Here is a 14500-nt window from a genome sequence, read left to right as displayed (position 1 = left end):
AGATTTTTTTTACTACCGATCGCCTGATACTTTGCTCGATTTAATTTCTGCTGTCAATACAGCTTGTTCTTGCGGTAACGTGCAATTATTAATACCAAGCTAACGTAGAGTCCTCTCCTAACTGAAAAGCTCTTGGGTCTCCGTTGTTTTTGAAGTTGTATCCGCAAAATCAAGGTATATTGGAGTGTTACGGAAATTGGCAATGCTTGCTGGTTATGCATCCGGAAAGTTGCGATACTAGCAAATGTTTGCCTTTAGGATTGCGTTGTAAGCCTCAGTAATGTTAAGAAGCGGATCCTACTGAGGTATATATTGGTCATCGCCGTTGTTGTTGTAGCAGTACTTCATTGAATTAATGCTGACAATACAAAAAATTTCACCAAAATATTTTTATAAAAGAAAAAACTAATAACTTGTTTCAACAGGGTTGGCCCATAGTGATGTTGCCGCTAGAGGCGCTGGTCCGGCATTGTAATTAAACGGAGTTTGTGACATATGTAGATACTCAATATGCAGAACCCACAATTCGGAGGTATAGAGTCGTCCGGATATGTAAGAGTTTGGCCTGATACAATATCCAGTTTGAAAATGAGCTATAAAGTACCGCATCTCTCTAGGAAGTCTTCTTTAATGAGCACCCTCATGTTTCTACGAATAAAGACGACCGGGCGTTAACCTGCTACTCCAGTGTGCTATAAATCCCTACCGCTGTCCACTCATAGATCGATACGGGTACCTAACCACTTTACGTACGGCCATCATACCAAAGATTACTGTTACGAGTATAAAAGGAAGTATTCGAAGCTCCTGTAGTTTGTATACGACTCCATTATGTACCGGAGCAGTTATATCCACACTCTGTTCAGTCGCGTGAAGAAGTATTCTAATCTGCTGCGACTTCTTTTCCATATTTTAGAAGGGAAGTATTCTGTTATTCTTGAGTTAAGTTTGCACACACAATGCAGTTAGCCTCAGGCTGTTGTTCAAGCTTCTTTGGTAAGGGAAGGCCACTAGTGATGAAATGGATCAGCACTACAAACTTTCAAACAAAATCGTTCCAATATGCATCACTTTTCTAAACCTTTCCAAACATTTTCTACAAAAACTTTGTATCGAAAACCGAGTTCAAGTATTTAACACACATTTTTACAAATGTGTTTCTATCAACTTGCTTTTTATCTTAGTTTTCTCTCCAAGGGTCGTCTTCATTATTGTAACGAATTTAATGCAATTCCGCTTATTTGCAACCTTCTACTAACGTTCGTATCGCTAAACTGTTGAATAAATATCTCTAATATTCAATAATGCCAAATGGCATTTATTAAAATACTTCCCAATAACACTGATACTTCACAACCAATAGCTTGCTTAAATCAAACTGATCACTGCTTACTCAGCTTTAACTCCTTTTATACTCTGTGATTTCCTCGTTCGCATACTTCTAGGCGTTTCTAGAATTTGCTACTTAGTTACATGCTATAAACTACGTTTATAGCTTCTCATATGCGTGTGTATATGTGAGTGATACTTGCACAAATGATTGCCTACTTTTGTGAGCATCTCAGATAAGATATATGCATGTGTTTGTGCGTTTCTCTCCGCTGCGTGTACGTACATATGTGTAGACATAATGATTATTTTTTTACGTACATACAAGTGTGGCAGCTTGCTTTATTTTTGTTGTGGCTTTATGTACTTTTTTTCTTTATTTTTTTATGTACTTAGTATGAGATTAGTGATGTGAGTATCACTTAGTGTCATTAATATTCGTCACACTATTTTTGTTTAAGTTAGAATTTAACTGGAAGATAGCTTTTCCGATAGCTTCATTTGACATTTTCGCTTTCACCAACACAGACCGTCAAACCCTCAGTTAAATAGATAATTGTGAAACAGCTGACTTTTGTTTACATTTTTTGACTGTACTTAACTGACAGCCGCTGCTGAAGTTAGCATGAAGGAAACGAGAACTTCGATACATTTTAGATGAGTTACTAACTAAAGGCGATACAAACGGTTCTAAGTCCTTCATCCGTAACACATTTCAACCAAAATTGGTCGGTGTTGAAACCCATTTGACGTCAACTTAATCTCATGATGAGTTGTAGTCTAAAGTTTTTATTAAATCAAGAAAATGCATAGGTTTAGTCGAACTTTCGGTCAAAGTTTCTGTAAAGGGAACAATGAAGCCCAATACGAAGACATCGCCGAATATTTGTCACCACATTCGCTCTAACCCTAGCACACATTTACAGTCAAATTAAACGTCATAGCGTAAATTGCAATTGTTATTGTTTATTGCTTTAAGCGTGTCACAATGCGGCCAACTGTCATTCGTTCGTTATGGTAAAAACCTATATTGTTTAAACTGTTGTAATCGTAATTAAATGTAGTATCACATTTATAAATAAAGTGTAGTTGTATTCATATATGCTTGCTAAGTGTTTTGTAAGCGCCATTTCAGTTGTCGATGATTCATAGCCGGTAATATTGAATGTTTGCGAAAAGAAGAAGCTCAAACTGTGTAATTTCTGGGCTTATATGGTCACAGAATATCGTATTCATTGAGTCGAGTTAGATACTTAGTTATTGAGCTGATTTTGTAAAAGACTCAGGTAAATGATATAAATGTGGGTTAGGTGTTTTTAAATAAATGGGAAACTATTCACTTAATTTTGAATGAAAATAAAAATAAAAAAATAATAGACGCGTATACTTATAGTGAGGATTATTTGTTTTTTTTTTTTGTTTGTTACCGAAACCAAGGAGTCGATGTTACTAATTTTTTATATTCCTAAAGGAAAAAAATGTTGCAGATATATCTTTTTTCGGTATCTGAACCGACTTTTCACATATCTTCCAAAATATTTGTCGAAGTTTATGGAACACGAGCCGGACCCCTGCTCATCTTGCGCAACCAATATAAAAGTCTCTTATCAAATATCAACAGAAATCAGCTGTTCTATCAATCAATTAAAACTTACAGCTTGCGCTGCCATCTGGCGTGTGGTAACAACTGCCGGTAATGCAGTGCAAATATTCACAATAGTGCCATATTACAAATAGATTTATTTGTGTGCTAACAATCGTTTATTTTTAGCAAATTATTTTAATAAAATATAGCTAAACAAAAGCACTACGACCAAAACGCTTCCCAAGGCAGTCGGTTCTATGTACCGGAGCGACTCGGGATTTTTCCCGACCAAGGACTGTCATTTCAGTGTGACCCCATCTAATTTGTTTCGTCCCTCTCACAAATTGTCATCCTCCCAGCAGCTCCTTGCAGCAGGACTGCTCCATATTCTCTTACTCCGGGAAGGCATCGAATCCAATCTGGGTCCGTCTCCTGACCCCGGTCCTGAGAAATGGTTTTGCTGCATCTGCCGGAAAAGGATCTTCTTAGGACGGTCATACTCTGTTCAGTGTGTCTCGTGCAAGGGATGGTTGCATCGGACAGGTTGTTCTGGGCTTGATCCCAAATCCCGACGTCCACGTAACTTTTATAAATCTTTTGTGGCTCCTTGCTGTTCACGTCCAAGGGCGTCCCGTAGTCTACACCTAAGCGCCCCCACTACCTTCCAGCAGCCCCGCTGCTCAGCAAGCCACAACAAGTACCCGCTGCTGCTCACGCCCCACGGCGCCAACAACTCAAACAGCTGATACCACTCATAACTACTACCTTCGTAGTAGAGTTGGTAGCAATGATGAGCATCAGCCCCTGCCCCCGTCTTCTCCCCCCTCTTTTCCGGCAGCAATCGTGCAGGTCAGGGAAACAGACTCTTAGTCCCTACCTCCGTTTGCACCGTCTGCCAGCACAGAATATATAGGTTTGCGACATCCGCCCAATGCAGCTCCTGCCTTGGGTGGTGCCACTTTCCTAGATGTTCTGGTCTCCGCGACGGCAACCCTCCGACGGGTTTCATCGCGCCATGTTGCCAGGTCGCAAACCTAAATCATCCGGGTACCCCAATGCTTGCCCAAGGACGCCTAGTCCCAGGGCCACAACAGCAATTACGTCCTGGCCTTCCACAACCCAGGCGTAGTCACCCGTCACTTTCCCCCAGAGTGGCGACGTCTCCCCTTATACACTTCAGAATTCTGCGGTTAAACTGTAATGGACTAACTGGGAAGATTACGGAGATAGTCGATTTCATGAAGCGGCACAACATCTGCATTGCTGCGATTCAAGAGACTAAACTCACAGCAAGATCTGCATTGCAGACCTGCTCTGGGTATAATGTCCACAGGAAAGACCGCGAAAGAGGAAATGGAGGCGGTCTCGCGTTTATCATACACCACTCTGTGCAATATTATATATTTGATCCTGGCATCGACCGCAGGGACAATGTCTTAGAACGTCAAGGCCTATCTGTCCGGTCAGGCAATGCAAACCTAGAAATCATCAACATCTACATCCTTCCTGCCACCTGTTGCCCCAGTGGATACCGCCCTAATATCAGGGCCTTACTCACTGGCAACAATCGCATTATCTTAGGCGATTTCAATGCCCATCATGATCTATGGCATTCAAACTTGCGGGCGGACAGTAGGGGTGAGATGTTGGCGGATCAAATAGAAGAAACGACGTTCTGCACAATAAACGGAGTCGCTCCCACACGTATGGTAGGAAGCTGTCACAGCTCGCCAGATATCTCAATCGTGAGCGCAGAACTCGTAAACTGCGTCAACTGGCAGCCGATGGTAACATTGGCATCCGACCACCTGCCCATACTTATTTCGCTTGAGCGTACCGCCGACTTCATCGTCACTGAAAAACGCACTTTCATAAACTTCAAAAAAGGAAAGTGCGAAGTATATAAATCCTTTACAGACAGCCGCTTTGCTGCCCTCCCTATCCCGACTGATGCCCGCCAAGGGGAGCGTGCCTACCGTAAGGTCATTAAATCCGCCTCGGCACATTTCATTCCCGCCGGGAGAATTCCCGAAATCCGGCCCACTTCCCGGCGGAGGCCGCAAACTTAGCGACAGAACGTGACCTTATAAGACAGCTTGATCCAGGCGACCCCCAAATAAGGGATATAAACCAACGCATCAGATTGCTTGTGGATGAACACAAGCGGGCGAAATGGGAGGAGCACCTAAGAGGTTGTAATCTCTCTACCGGTGTGGGTAAACTTTAGTCCACCGTAAAGTCCCTATCGAATCCGACTAAGCACAAAGACAAAGTTTCCATCGCCTTTGGCGACAAAGTGCTGTCGGACGCGGAAAAATGCGCGAGCGCTTTCTGCCGACAATATATAATGCATCCTACGGTCGACAAAGATAGACGGAGAGCCAATAGACACGCACATAAACACAAATTCAGCGCGTCACCAATCACCATCACCGCTAAAGAGGTTGAGGACGCCATTGGTCGTGCTAAACCATCCAAAGCAGTGGGCCCAGACGGCATAGCCATGCCGATGCTTAAAAGCCTAGGGAAAGAGGGTTTCAAATATTTAGCGCATGTCTTCAACCTGTCTCTTTCCACCTTTGTCATACCTGAGAAATGGAAAATGACCAAGGTGGTCCCGCTACTAAAGCCTGGTAAATCAGCTAACATAGGTGAGTCGTATCGTCCGATATCTCTCCTATCGCCAGTGGCAAAGACGCTTGAAGCCATTTTGCTCCCTTATTTCCAAGCAAATTTGCAGCAAGCCCCTCATCAGCATGGCTTCAGAAAACTCCATAGCACTACCACCGCGCTAAATGCCATTAGCACCCAGATAAATTGCGGTTTAAATCAATACCCCCACCATAGAACAGTACTCGTAGCGCTAGACCTACCAAAAGCTTTTGATACGGTCAACCATGGCTCGTTGCTGCAAGACCTGGAAGGGTCTACCCTTCCCCCATGTCTTAAAAGGTGGACCGCAAATTATCTGGGTGGTCGGCAGGCATCGGTGCAATTTAGAAACGAAACATCAAAACCATGGAGAATTAAACAAGGGGTGCCACAGGGTGGTGTCCTATCCCCACTTTTGTTTAATTTCTACATATCTAAGCTACTTTCACCACCGGAAGGAGTCACAATCGTTTCCTACGCCGATGACTGCACAATAATGGCCACAGGCCCAGGCCCAAAGATCGATGCGCTATGCAATACAATAAACGGCTACCTCCCTGATCTCTCCAGTTTTTTCGCCTCGCGAAACCTGGCATTATCACCGACTAAATCTTCCGCGACCTTATTTACAACATGGTCGTCCCAAATGTTGACCATTTTGAACATCCACGTCGATGGCACTGCGCTACCGACTGTCCTACACCCCAAAATCTTGGGTGTGACGTTTGATCAGGATCTACATTTTTGTGAGCACGCAGCCGCAATTGTTCCGAGAATTCAGAGCCGTAACAAAATCCTCAAATCCCTCGCTGGAAGTACTTGGGGAAAAGATAAAGAAACGCTCATGACTACATACAAAGCAATTAGCCAGCCGATTATGTGCTACGCGTCACCCATATGGTCGCCAAGCCTAAAAATCACCCACTGGAAGAAACTACAGGCCTGCCAAAATACTGCTCTCAGAATCGCCACGGGCTGTCTTCTTATGTCCCCAGAACACCATCTGCATAATGAGGCGAGAATATTCCCCATCAGGGAGAAAAATGAGATGCTGACCAAACAGTTCCTGTTGAATACCCAGAAACCTGGGCATCCCAACAGACATCTGATTGATGAACCAGCACCGCCTAGGGGCTTAAGGAGTCATCTCCGTAAGCATTTTGAGGAAATACGGCACCTGAGAACACAGCCGTATGAAGTGAAAAAACACAAGCAGGTCCTTGGTAAACTCCATAAACAGGCGTCGGACCTTTATGCCGGGAATTGCCCGGTGAATCCAGTACTTAACGAAAATTATCCAAAACTCGTGGAAGAGGAACGCATACTCCCCAGGGAAACGCGTGTCACTCTTGCACAACTTCGTTCTGGATACTGTAACAGGTTAAACTCTTACCTATCCAGAATCAACCCCGACATACAAAATGTATGCCCCGCTTGCAATGTGTCCCCACATGACACCAACCATCTCTTCAATTGTAATGTGGAACCAACGCCTCTAACACCCCTTTTCTTATGGTCCATCCCTGTTGAAACGGCAAGTTTCCTTGGACTCCCGTTAGAGGATATTGATGACAATTTGTGATCGGTCGCGGCTATTAGGTGGGGCGAGCATTGCTACAACAACAACAACAACTACTACTACGACCAAACTTGCCAAAAGCTCGCTAATAGCCCGAATCTCCATCTTTACAACCAAAACTTTATTTATAGATTTGGATTCCAAATAAGAGCGAAACAAGGACCCGCACATAAAAACAGCAATTAGAAATAATATATATAATGATAAGTTTTTCTATAGCTCAGACTTAGGTGCATAACATATTCCTGGCTGCCACAATCTCAAAGACACAGAATCCCGAAAATTATAGTCTAGACACGATCATTCATAAACCAGACTCGACCAAGTCCCGAGCATATTCGTACACAGTCCTGACGAAACACTATCACAAAACCAAAAACCCGACAAAAATACCGACCAACTAAAAACATTGCTTCAAAAAGTTACTTATGTCGTTTTTTTTTTAATGGAATACCCCCCTGTTGTTTCTTCTCTCCTCTCTCGTGAGTTGGTGTGTTCCTTTCAAACAATATTTTCTACTGAATAAGAAAAGAGATCTCATTACCTGCAAATAGTTGCATAGCGCTAGGTGACCCAGATCAAAAATTAGAGCTTAAGATAGCCACATCAGGGTAACAAAAAAGGAAACAATATTAAACTTCTTCCGACGTATTAGAGTGTGAAGCCACTGAAACTAAACAGACAGTCGTCTTCATGATTTTCTGACGAATGCCAGTTTTATATCTTTTTACAACTTTTGCGAAACGTTTTCAGGGAGAGCATTTTTGAGCCGGCATACGATAATTGCTAACATAAATCGGATGTGGAAGCTGAGTGTAATTATATATTACTATTAAAATTAGCAACGCCATAGCCAGTTTCTGGTGTATATTGTTGTTGTATCAGTGCTTCTGGTTGATATGCGCATTTTCTATTTTGCTTAGAGATTGCGTCCATACCTTCTCTGTAGTATATAAACAACAATCGTCTACTTAATATAGAGTCTATATTATAGACACATGTGAATGTAGTTGTGTATGTGCAATGAATGATTCATATATGTAGTAGTTTTTTGACAATTTGGTGTTGTTTACCTCTATTTCTATGTGGGATGAACCGGCTATATGTGAAAGTCTGTAATTCTGTTTTTGTTCTTTGACACCAAAAAGATACCTTTGAATACAGAGATAGAGAGATATCTATTAGCTAGGCTGCCTCAAACAGAAAAATCAGTCTTATACTGTTTTCACACAGAAACTTAATGATCTCATTTCATCTTCTAATGAAATCGTAAATTTTTTGCTTTCACACAGAAGTAACTGCTCGATTAGTACGAAGAATGAAATGTCAAGCGAATAAAATGGCAATGCTATATGACAGACAATGACATTTACTTTGACAACGATATTTTTAAGCACTGAACACACCAAAAACTTAGAAACTGAACGCTCCCAACAGAGTTGCATTGTGCTTTTGACTTCATTAGGCATTCGATTAGCTACTAATGAAATAATTATAGATTCGAATTTTGTAGGGAAGATTGAGCTCAATAAGCGTCTTAATGTAGAAAACTACCTATATTATTCAATAAGCCGTCTGTGTGAAAACAGTATTAGCTGCTGCTAATTATTAGTCATATTTCTTCTGCTGCAAATATTTAAAATTCTTCAAAGAGTGACGTCGATGGATCTATTATATCTAGAAGAGTATTTATGAATAAATAAATATATACATAAATATATTTGGGGCATTCCAAGCCAACGTAAACTACCCATGAATTTGCAGCGCTATTTTTACTATAATGTAAACATCGGAACATTTGTATATGATTTGTATGTTTTTTTTGTTTATTATTATTATTTTTTTTTTTTGTTTCTTCAAGTAAGTCAAAATAGATAATATTTTGAAAATTTTTAAATTTTTTCGATGACCAACTATTATATAATAATTTGTGTTGATGTTGCTGTGATGGTGAATTTGATCACTAGCTAAAACTTTTTCAATTAGCTAAAACTTTGAAAAAAATTCAAAATCCAATTAATTCTCCATTTTATATGGATTTCCTCTTCAACTAAATATATGTATATGAAATCTCTTCGTACGTTCATATGTACATTGGAATTTAACTTCTATACCCATATTGTACAAACACATCCTAGGGCTACCCGGGGCACGTTTTGGTCTATATCTGAAGACCGTGGGCACCTATTGAAATAAAAGTATGCCTAGGGACTTCCCTGGAGGAAACTACATAAGCATGCGTATGTTTACGTTATTACGTTGTGTAGTTTAGGCGCCATTATGTAACAACATATAGACATTCGCATTTATATTGTAACGAATTTTGGGGAACACCTGCTAACGTTCGAATCGCTGAACTAACGAATAAATAACTCCAATATTCAGTATTACAAAATGGTCTTTATTATATTTAGACTACTTTGGGAGCAGTACTTCACAATCACAATTATACTTCCTCAGCTTGCGTTGCTTTTATCATTGTAAATTTTACCAAGTAGCGCAACTAACAGCTGATCGGTGAAAATTCGCACATTCACACGCACAGTTCTCGACTCAGTTTCAAAAAAAAAACTTTAGATTATTTAATTCAAATTTTAAAGTAAGATAATCCTTACAAATTTATGTATACAGAATATATATGGCGTTTTTGTTGTTATTAAAACAATAGTTTTATTTATATTAAAGCTTTTATAATTTTTTTTTTAACTTTGAAAAATCTCCGAACACCATTCCTTCATTATATGACATTCGACTGCCTAGTCCACTGCCTTCCACTCTATTCGCAACATAACCTCTACTTAAGCTGCCAAACTATATAGTAAACAATGGCTTTTATGCTCTCTATTGCCTCGTTCGCATATTTCTCCTAAGGTCTAACACTTTCACGAACATGCCTCCTGGAACAGTTGTATATCATACTTGGTTATTTAGCTATATGCGTGTGTGAGTACCAACTTCTGCTCTTAGCTGATGACTACATATCAGGGATGCACCTTAACGTTAAGCTAATCGTTTATCAAAAAATTTCCACCGTTTCCGTTGAAACACTTCGAAATATTATCGACAAAGAAATTATCAAGATAAATTGTATCTCGTTTTTAACCGAAACGAAAAGCTTTCGTTAACGTTAAAAACGTTAACAAAAACGTGATACTTTATGTTTGAATTGTGCTGGCAATGCTATAGCCATGGTGAAGCCGTAAGGTGGCAACAACGAGCGCACATACACACACAAACTCTATGTAATTTGTTTGTGTAATTCGTTGGTGGTAATGTCAAAAATACTCTGAGAAATGTTTGTACTGTCAAAATTCATGAGAAAAGTTGCAATCAGCTTGGCTAATGCTTTCACCTTTAATGACTCCGCCATCAATCAGCTTTGCCAGCATAGTTTGAAATTAATAATCAACATAAACGATTTGATTTCGTTTTGATATGGCAGAAAACGAAACGAAATCATTTCGTTAATTTGACGATCTTAACGTTAATAAACGAAACGAAATGACTTCGTTTCGTTTATTAACGTTGATTATCGTAACGAAATGATATCGTTTCGTTGGTTAAGCATGCCTGCTACATATGTGTATGTGAAATAATCTCTTTGCTTCAAGCTACTGGTTATGTGTGCGTGGAATATTCTTCGTTGCCTTGTACATAAGTGTGGCTGCTTGCTTTAATGTGTACATGTACATAAGTGTGGCTGCTTGCTTTTTTGTTGATGTGATGATTTACTAACTTCCTAGTGATTCTAATATTCGCGACAATATAGGTATAGGGAGAAGATGTGAAATACATATTAATGAAAAAAATTGATATTTACTATCTAAGGAATTGTATTCATCACGCTCACAAAATTAAATTATGCAATTCATAAAAAAACTATTTTAAAAATTAATGTCAAAACAAAGAGTCACCTGCGTTTTTAAATGGTAACGGTACACGGTGTGCAAATGGAAAGTACATACATACATATGTAAATTATGAATTGCAATGCAAAGTGCGCAATACGTCAACAGTTAAATAATAACAATAATATAAATAACAGCAGCAATATAAGACACTCTTGCATGCAAATCATTTTTAGATGCCATCGACGTCCACACCTGAATTAAATTACATACAAACTTGGGAGCCATGTACATATATCAGCCGATTAAGTGTCAGGCTCTGACGTTTCCTTCAATCGTCTTGCTGCGCTTGCAACGCATCATCACTTGTAGTTCATTGTTATTACCTCTATTGCGTTGCCACAAGAGTGGAGAGTAAAATAAGAAATAAAATACCACAAATAACAAAATAAACTGAAGGAAATGCAATGTGGTTGGGTTAACCTACGGATGTTTACCGGCTTCAACGGTGTCATCGATAGTTTAGATTCATTCACTTGCTTGGAGCCCACGTATTGATTTACAGCTCATTTTTTACTATTTTTTGTTTTTGTCTGAAATGCAGCTGTCTGTTGTGTTTTTGAGTTGTAATCGCAGCATAATGAAATTAACATAAAAATGAAGTTTTAACGGTCATAAAATCTCGGCGATTGAATTGCTATTTTCTTATTTATTTTATTACAATTTTTATTGTCTAAAAATGTGAAATATTCGATAAATATAAATTTTTTATAGCTCCATAATAGAGCTTGCGATTTCTTCTTCAACACATGCGAGAATTTCGAGACTCGAGGAATCTAGAAGTCGGCTTTCCCGAGATTTTCTGATCACGAAGTACTCATAATTTCGTGAGCTTATTAAATTTAGTCGCCGCATTGGCAATATTATAAGAGTTTACGAATTCTTCTTCTACACAAGCGAGAATTTCGAGACTCGAAAAATCAACAAGTTGCCTTCTTGCGAGATTTCAAAATATTGAAATTCTCGTAAAGCTCGCGAGCTTTTCGACATTCAACTAAGTCGCTGCATTGGAGATATTATATATAGAGCTTACGATTTCTTCTCGAATACATGCAAAAGTTCGAGACTCGTGAAATAGAGAGCTTGGCTGCTATAGAGATTCTCAAATCTCGAAATACTCGCGAAGCTCGAGAACTTATCGATGTTCCATTTAGTCGCCGTATGGCAATATAATAAGTGGAACGTAAAATTTTTTATCGAACACCTGCGAGAGTTTCGAGACTCGGGAAATAGAGAACTTGGTTTCTTGTGAAATTCTCGAAATTCGAAATACTCGTGAAGTTCGAGAGCTATTCATTATTCAATTAAGTCGCTGCAATGAAAATATTATAAGTAGAATTTCTTCTCGTACATAAGCGAGTCTTTGTTAACATGCCCCATTCGCTATTCCGGGTTGGTATAGTTCTGTGGTAAAGCACGCCTGTTAGGTTAAACTGGCTTGCCAATGAGGACATCAGCTAGGCACGCCTGTTAGAGACGACAAACGATATTTGGGAATCGGTGGAAATGACCTGCTCTTCTTTCTGTTGTCGTGCTATAAGGCCGGCAGTCATTTATTGTTAGTGATAGCTCATGCGAAGTGAAAATACCGAAGAGCTCCTTTCAACGCAGAAAAGGATCCGCCTTTCTCTGCTGCCACCCCACCAGTGTATGCAGTCGTAAACAGTCCAAGCAACTAATCGCTGTCACCGTTCCATTATTTCCAATATAAATACAATTTTAAACCTCATTTCCCCTCTTACAATTTTGTTTGCACACATAGCTAAATCTGTTTTTTATTGATTCCTCTATCTAAATATAAATTGTTTGATTTCAGTGTCATTAACTTGTTGCGGTTGCTGTGTGTTGCTGCGGTCACTTAAAGAGTCTAATTTTCCTTACGTTATCTATATCGACAGTTTGTCTTGATATTGTTGCTAGAGCTGCTATATTTAACTTACGAGTTACGACATATCTCGACGTATAGAATTAGTGATCGATGCGAAAATAGGAAAACCACAATAACAATCACAGCATTAAAATGCAACTACAACTATTTATATTATTTTTTGTCCAAGAAATATCGCAGTGAGCAATAGTACCCTAAAATTACGCTTTCGGGTGCTTAATATGAGATATACCAGCCACCATCTAACCCTTTAGAATTGGCTGAAAGTTTTACTTCTTTTTCTAGCTTACGAAAGACGTTTTTCAGAATTTTTTCATCCAACTCAAAAAAAGTAATGAATTTTTAAAAAAACACCGTTTTTGTTTTCAAAATGCTATAACTTTTTCAAAAATTTACCGTTTGGGATCTTTTTTTTTTTTAAATTTGTTTTTAAATGTACTTTTCGGAAAAAATACAAAAAAATTTTTAAAGTTTTTTTTTTGTAATTTTTCAGTTTTTCGAGATTTTTCGAATTTCGCCATTTTTTTCTTCAATCAATTCTGCAATCATCCCCACTAATCCCGGAGTGGGCCGATTATTATTTTTTTTTTTTTATGTTATTGAAAAAAAAACTTTTAAAATTTTTTTGTATTTTTTCCGAAAAGTACATTTAAAAACAAATTTTTTAAAAAAGAAGGTCCCAAACGGTAAATCTTTGAAAAAGTTATAGCATTTTGAAAAAAACACCGTTTTTTTTAAATTCATAACTTATTTTGAGTTGGACACCGTTCTTGTTTTCAATTTGTTTTTAAATGTACTTTTCGGAAAAAATACAAAACAATTTTTAAAGTTTTTTTTTTCAATTAAATAAAAAAAAAATAATCGGCCCACTCCGGGATTAGTGGGGATGATTGCAGAATTGATTAAAGTTTTTTGAGAAAAAAAAATGGCGAAATTCGAAAAATCTCGAAAAACTGAAAAATTACAAAAAAAAACTAAAAAAATTTTTTTGTATTTTTTCCGAAAAGTACATTTAAAAACAAATTTAAAAAAAAAAGATCCCAAGCGGTCAATTTTTGAAAAAGTTATAACATTTTGAAAACAAAAACGGTGTTTTTTTAAAAATTCATAACTTTTTTTGTGTTGGATGAAAAAATTTTAAAAAATTCTGAAAAACGTCTTTCGTAAGCTAGAAAAAGAAGAAAAACTTTCAGCCAATTCTAAAGGGGTCGGGTTCAAAGTTGGTCGAAATGGGATGGAATACCCCATATATAACTAGGAATCCGGCTCGAACTAGAACAAACAGTTCAAAGACGCCTTGTCGGGAGAGTCGAACTTAAATTAGGGTTGCCACCTAATCCGATTATATTTGCTTCTTTAAATATCCGCTCATATCTCGGAAACACTATCAGGTGTATGCATATGAAACCGGTATTGGCATCTAGCAGTCAGTAGGCACAATTGTAGGAACAGTCAAAACTTACCATTGGCGCTAGTTGGCATCTTATGATCTGCCAACAATACCCAATACCAAACATTTCAAGTTTCATACAACATCGTGTTTTTTCGCTCTTGAAAAT

This window comes from Eurosta solidaginis, chromosome 5 (genome assembly GCF_040869045.1).
Source record: "Eurosta solidaginis isolate ZX-2024a chromosome 5, ASM4086904v1, whole genome shotgun sequence".
NCBI lineage: Eukaryota > Metazoa > Arthropoda > Insecta > Diptera > Tephritidae > Eurosta > Eurosta solidaginis.
Note: the sequence above shows the minus strand (reverse complement) of the source record.